This window comes from Mycetomoellerius zeteki, unplaced genomic scaffold, assembly GCF_001594055.1.
Source record: "Mycetomoellerius zeteki isolate Tzet28-1 unplaced genomic scaffold, Tzet1.0 scaffold98, whole genome shotgun sequence".
NCBI classification, from domain to species: Eukaryota; Metazoa; Arthropoda; class Insecta; order Hymenoptera; family Formicidae; genus Mycetomoellerius; species Mycetomoellerius zeteki.
The window spans coordinates 2,543,552-2,550,873 of NW_017258021.1; the positions used below are offsets into that span (position 1 = coordinate 2,543,552).

A 7,322-nucleotide genomic window follows, 5' to 3' on the forward strand; every position below is an offset into this window, starting at 1 on the left:
AGGTTTTATAGCGAAGAAAAATTCCTAAGTGTCATTTTTGGAAGTTTAAAGCGTCGTACTTTTCGGTAAGATTTGAAGCGTTTGCGAAGGGATCCTTCTGAAGATAATAAAGGGATTAGTTAAGCACAGTTAAGCTTGGATAAGGTTTTCTTAGCTTCCTAGTGAACGTATAGATGGTACTAGTAGTATATAAGAGTAAATGTGTTGGTGTAGGTTCAGTATAGGTTCAATATATAGTATATATTGAAACGATATAATTTACACGACATTTTTGTTTCTCTTATATTTTAGGATAAAAAATTTGTATATCGATCATACGCTTTAAAAAATTAGCGATTATTTGTATGTACAATGAGCAATGAGTGGAACAGTACCGCAGAGTCGTAAAGGTACGAAAAGTACTAGTGAATATAAGAACAGGCTGAAGATATCTCTCACGCAGAAGACCGTTGAATCGATTTGAAATGAAGGCACCACCGGAAAACTTCGTCGGTACTTCTGCTAAGAAACTAAAGAATTATATAACAAAATCAAAGTGAATGAAACTTTTGACTATCGTTTACTGAATTTTATTGCGGTTTTTACTGCCATTTCGGAATCTGTTGTGTGTAAAACGTGCCATTCTAAAGTGACATTCAGCGAAAGCAGCAAACGAAGCTTGGAATTCAAAATCGTTCTTTCTTGTGAGAACTGCGGTGACACTTTCATTCCGAATTGTCCTTTTGTTGATAAAGCATATGAAATAAATCGTAGAATGATTTTTGTCATGCGATTATTGGGTCTTTATGACATAGAAAAGTTTTGCGTCTTCATGGATCTTCCTCGACCGATTTTTCATTTTACGATCACGCACGTAATTTCATGCGCAACTGAAAAAGTTACTAAAAAAAGTATGCTAATGGTAGCTCAAGAAGAAAAGGCTTTGTCTATAAAAAAAGGTCAAACAGATGGTTTAACAGTGTCAGGCGATGGATGGTGGAGAGAAAACATGGCTTTTCATCACTGTTCGGATTGGTAACATTAATTGAATGATTCTCTGAAAAAGTAATTGACATTGTTGTGAAATCTAAGTATTGCAAAGCTTGTGAGTTTGGAAGAAAAAAGTTGACACTGAAGAATACGAAGAGTGGAAATTCACACGCTAACGAATGTCAAGCAAATCACGAGGGATCGGCCAGCAAAATGGAAGTCGACGCAGTCATCGAAATGTTCTAGCGCTCAGAACAATTGCGTCAGGTGAAATGTACAAATTACATTGGAGATGGAGATTCCAAAACTTTTAAGAGTCTTTTGGAACTACAAACTGAAAATTCATCAGTGAAGAAAAAGGAATGCATTGATCACGTCCAAAAACGAATGGGACCCGCCTTCGCAATTTGAAGAAAGCTATGAAAGGACTTAGAGGAAAAAGCAAATTGACTGCTAAACTTATAGATGAATTGTCTGTTTTTTTCGGATTAGCTATTCGTTGTAATCATGATTCAATTGAAAATATGAGGTGAGAGATGTGGGCGACCCTTTATCATAAGTTATCCACAGACGAAAAGCCACAGCACGATAAATGCCCGCCCGGTAAAGATTCATGGTACAAGTGGCAGCAAGCGAAAGCCACTAATAAATTAGCTGAATTTAAGCATAAGCCAGCTTTTCCTCAAATGGTTTTTGATGCTATTAAGCCAATCTATGAAGAATTAAACAATGATCTTCTTGAACGTTGCTTAGGTGGCTACACACAAAACAGTAACGAAAGCCTCAACGCTTTAGTTTGGTCAATGGCTCCAAAAACAGTTTCCAGCGGCAAAGTTATTATTGATACAGCAAATAATATTGCTGTTTGCATGTACAATAATGGATATTCAAACCTTATGAAGATTATAGAAGAATTAGGCATGACAATTGGACCGAACTATTACAACTACTGTGTTGAGACTGACGCGCAGCGCATCAAGTATTCGGAGCACTCGTAGATTTGAATGCTGCAAAAGAGTTGTGTTATGTTATATATATATATATATATATTGTGGTTCTAATTTTAGAATTTTAATGGAAATAAATTTTTTCCAAACATTTACACTCATACGAAGAAAGTAAGTAGGACTAAAAATCGTTACTTTCATAAAACGTTATAATTGCCTTTGTATTAATTTATGCGAAATTGTTTAAAAATCTGGAATTTTCTTTGTCGACTTCCATAAAATTGTAAACTAATAATATTCATTTTTTTTTTACTGCGTTAAACTTTAGAAAGGTGAGTTCGAAACAACATTTCGGCGTTAATCGAGAAGAAATGTAAACCGAAAGTTCCGCTAGTAATCATCGTAGGGACCGCCGGATGACTCCAGAAGCTGCGTCTCGCGCTCGTTATTTCAAGATGGTGCCGTTCTCAGCCATCGTGAGGGAATCCCGGCCAGACGGTCAAACGGTCTCGCTCGCGCTGGCCGTGCCGCTGAACGTGAAATATCCGCGCAGGCGGAAGTTGTAAATCACTTGACTGCGGCGGAGGCGGCGGCGACCCAGAAACAAAGGCGGTAAGGGGATTCCGTCGCCCATTCCGTTGCTCGAGGTCGCGACGTAATTTCATTTTATCTAGTAGTCGACTATCTAACCGAAATTCTTCCACCGCCTATCGGTACACACACACACGCGCGCGCGCTCGCCGACTACACAACAATGATCGCGGGGGTTGCTTTCTCTTATACGTACGCGCAGATAATACGAGGGGCAAAACAACCGACACGTTTCGCCCCGGCTATTTCGCCTAGCTGTCTTCTTATTCGCTTCGCCGCGTTCCTCAAGGCGAACATACGTAGTACAAGCGGGACGAAATGCGGGCGTAGATACACAGGTGTACCTTTGATGGAACGAAGTTGACGTCGAGAAGAGCGGGTAAAAGAAGAAAAAAAAGGAAGGGAGAAACCCGCATTCGAATACGTATATAAAGATGGTGTCTTGTCTCTTCGATTTTAAGTATTGCGTTAACCCGACATGCGAGGAACGACAGATTCGACTGACAACTAATTTACATACAATGTTTTTTCGTTCTGCTTATTCTCATTTTATTATATTTATGCGTGCATATATTAATTATTATCACAGAAAATGCTGTTTCGCGGATTTACAGATATATATAATGATAAAGCGAAGAATAAGCGGAATATTGATGGAGCAAAATGGCAATTCCGCCAACAGAGAGCAACGCCGTAAAAAGCAATCCTGCAGCGACTAGAGAGAAATGCGCCGTGAACGCTTTTCATTCAAGTATAATTCAGAGATAATTCATTTACAAACCGATTTAAATGCGTCAAAATGCTTTGCAAGATGCAGAATTCCTAAAATGTCTCCGGGGCGACAGCTATCTTGATTCACAATAAAAGCATGAGTACAGGAAATCTGATGGCAAACAGAAATCTCGAAGATAAATGCATACAATAAAAAAAGAAAACATTACTGCACTATTAAGGTCTTCTCGGAGAGCTACGGTCTTCGTGATCCTCTTTGCTGAAAATCGCAGCAACGGGAGACAAAGACGCAAAAAGAAATTGCGCGGTTATCTTTGAGATGACGTTTCTCTTCATTCTATTTATTTTACTGGCTTGAAAAAGAAATTACTGACATTATTGATTTATTATACTAATAAGTCTTGCCGACAGAATCCGAGACGCTAATTAAAAATTTCCTGATGAAATATTAAGATTCAATAGTATCGTTTTATTCCATTTAATTTTCTCACTTGAGTATAAATAGAAAACTGTATTTTCCAAGTCTTGGAAACTTCTTTCGATATACTTTCGATATTCTTTCGATATATAAACTGACATTAATTTGAATGGGCGTTTTTAATTTTTGCAAATATAAATAGCGAAATTTTAAATGAAACTTAAATATACATTTTTACATGAATTTGTATACGACGACTTTAATGTGCACCATCACTAGATTGTGAGTGCATTCAATTGAATTCACTATAAGAAGCACCGTAGTATCTTGCACCAGATACATATTCAGCAAAGTTCGTGTAAAACGGCGGCGAGATGTTCGTGGCTACTTACGAATTAATACCTATTCTACAATAGCTGTAAGCGTAGTTGTAAGTGGTTATAATTGTAAGAATTGACTAATCAAGTCAAATATTTGACTGTGATTGGTCAGTTACAATTACGCTTACGATTATGTAGAACATGCATTACGCGACAGACAAAATAAGTAGTACATATTTTTATCAAAATCGGCTGCACCGATTAAATTCTAATTCATCTCAATCAATTGGGATTTAAATTATATAAGAAAAAGGTGTTTTTAATTTTCTTTGACCAAACACATGCTTCGAAATTTTGCTTAGAAAAAATCATTGTCAAGAGGCATAACCGTATCTCGTACGATCAAGTGTAAACATAATAGACAGACAACTAGAAGTGAGAGACAATTAAATTGATCGATCAACATCGAATCAATGTTGATTCTAATTTTATGAAACATTGTATGATTTTAATGAAACTTTATATGTACTCTACATATGTGTGTGTATATATATATATATATATATGTGTGTGTGTGTGTGTGTGTAGATTATGAAAATAGATGAATTTAGAAAATATTAATTGATGCAGAAAAATAAATTCAAAGAATGAAATCACACTTTATAAGTACAGCAGTTTTTAACTTTTTTCATTACATCTCAAAAACTAGTCAATATATAAAAAAATATGTTATACAAAAGTTTTATTATTATTACAACTTTTGTATAACACATTTTTTTATCTTGAATAGTTTCTGAAATATAATGAAGAAAATTAAAATCTATTTTACCTATAAACAATTATTTCACTCCTTAAATCTATTTTTCCATGCACCCTTTTTTCAAGTCATGCATTTTTTTCAGTGTAAACTATAACATCAATTTGAATGGACAAACGTTTTTAGTCTTTGCAAATACGAATAGTAAAATTTCAAGTGAAACTTGATATAAATAGTACAATTAATATAAATAATAAAACTGTAATAAATAGCTTGATTACTTTTTTTATCCTTTATACGTGCATTAGGAGAGCCTAATACTTTTATTTATAATTAAAAGATTCATATATAAAAAAAATAATAACAAATAAATAACAGAGAGCAATGAGAAACTAATTATTCTTTTATATTATATTAAACGTTTTATATAAATTTTAGATAAAAAATCACATCTGTTGTAATCTTTCATGAAGTTGTACACCAAAAATCGCGAAAACTGTTGTTAGAAAATCGCAACTGAAATGTTTGGAACTTCAACGGCAGCTCCAAACTGATGCTGCTCTTGCAGCTTGGCATCGAACATGTTAAAAGTTCTAACATTCGCACCTAGCGCAAACGGTCGATGTAGATAGTTTTCAGCTCCGTGGCGATCGAGCGTGTTAAAAGTTACTCTCTTACCGCTGCTACAGGAAGTCGATCATCGTTACACCACTAATATCTAGTTTCCGATAAATGATGAGCGACGTTCTCGCTCTCGCTCCTCGTTTTTCAATCTTCAACGTGAGTGAAAGTAATTGTGGCTAACGCCAATTAATCTTGTCGATTTAACGAACGTCGATCATTCCTGTCAATACGTAAAAAGTATCAACAGTGTGCCTTCAGCTCCGGTTTAAAGAATCTTTAACAGCTCGAAGTAAACTCAACAGTGCTATGAACAAATAAATTTTGAATCAGTCAAATTCCGTCTTATTCTCCAATCTAGAGATCATATGGTTTCCTTACTTCAAAAGTAACACAACTCAAAACTTGTGATTTTTGAGATATTATTATGAATAAGTTAGGTAAAGATTACTTCATCAAATTATCAAAAGAAAACTAAATTAATTTCACAGTTCATATATTTTAATATAAATATTCAGCTATGGAAATATAAATATTCAACTATGGAAATCGAGTAATTAGAAACAATATTATACAATTTAACTGTTAGCAAGATTCAAATCTTAATATTTACATTTTAATACAACAGAGACACGTGTTTCTCTTTTGACCTTCTCCAAACTGCTTCTTTGAATATTTTCTTTAGAATAATCGGTATGTCGTATTTAGTAATACATGCTCCGTGATACTGTACAGATATAATCGCAATGCAGAACAATAGTCAACGTAATTGGGTATGGAATCATTTTAGTAAATTAGACCAGTCTCACACAAAATGCAAGTATTGTATAAAAATTATTCATAAATATAAATGTAGATATACAAAAATAATGTGTATGAAAGCACACTTATACAATACACATAAAATATATGATGAAAAAGATCTCTTAAAATGGAATAAAGATCCTCATTTTCTGTGGCAATATTTCTTCAAAAAAGACTTATTTCTTGCAAAATGCAAAATTTGTGACGATTCATTTTATAATGTATATGATAAATCGAGTTTAGGAAGGCACCTGATACAATGGCATCCAGATATAATATCTTTTATACAAAAAGAAATTACACGTACTTGGTTATCGCAACATTTTACATTCGATATGAAAAATCATAATACAAACTGCACACATTGCGATTATACTTCTAAAATATATAATGGACCAAACGTTTTAAAAAGTCATTTAAATATATCTCATAATATAAAAGTAGAATCAGAATTTGATGGAAAAACTGGATATTATAATGTAGATGCAACAGCACAACAATCTATAACTGAAGAAAATGCAATTAGTTTTTATCATGTACAAGCCATAGAAAATCAACAGCGGTAAATGTTATGAATATTAGTGTTTTATAACGAATTTGGTTGGTCGTACTAGTGTGTACTGGTGCATATTAAAACCGTTATATACTGATTTAATGGACCTGAGTGCAAAAGTGACATGCAAGTATTTCGAATTATAAAATACATATTTTACTTAACAACACAATAAAATGTATTGAAGACTTCAAGGTTCAACCCGTTTCTGTATTTATATTAAACACACATCTTCACATCAGTTTGTGTATAACATTTAATATGCACCAGTGAGCACTGATTACATCCAATTGAACTTGCTATTATTTTTTCTGAGTAGTTAATATGTATTCTATTATATATATATATATGTGTGTGTGTAGGAAGTACATTAAAATATTCAATAACTAACATTTAAAGATATAAATATATTAAATTTGTGTGCTGGTAATCTAATGTTTATTGTATTTAAGATTTAAATGTATTTTTATATATTGTAATTATTTAAATTAAATATTCTTATTTTAGTCATAATTTAGTTTAAATATATCCTATTATCTGAATATTCAGTGATTAATGCATATTCTCATACATAAATAATTACGGAAGCATTATAGAACATAAATAGTTA

The 7,322-nt window shown here is 33.3% G+C and overlaps 1 pseudogene; it reads left to right on the forward strand.

The window, feature by feature from the left end:
- Positions 1-1,388: 1,388 nt before the first annotated feature.
- On the forward strand, positions 1,389-1,967 carry LOC108730840 (uncharacterized; annotated as a pseudogene).
- Positions 1,968-7,322: the final 5,355 nt, after the last annotated feature.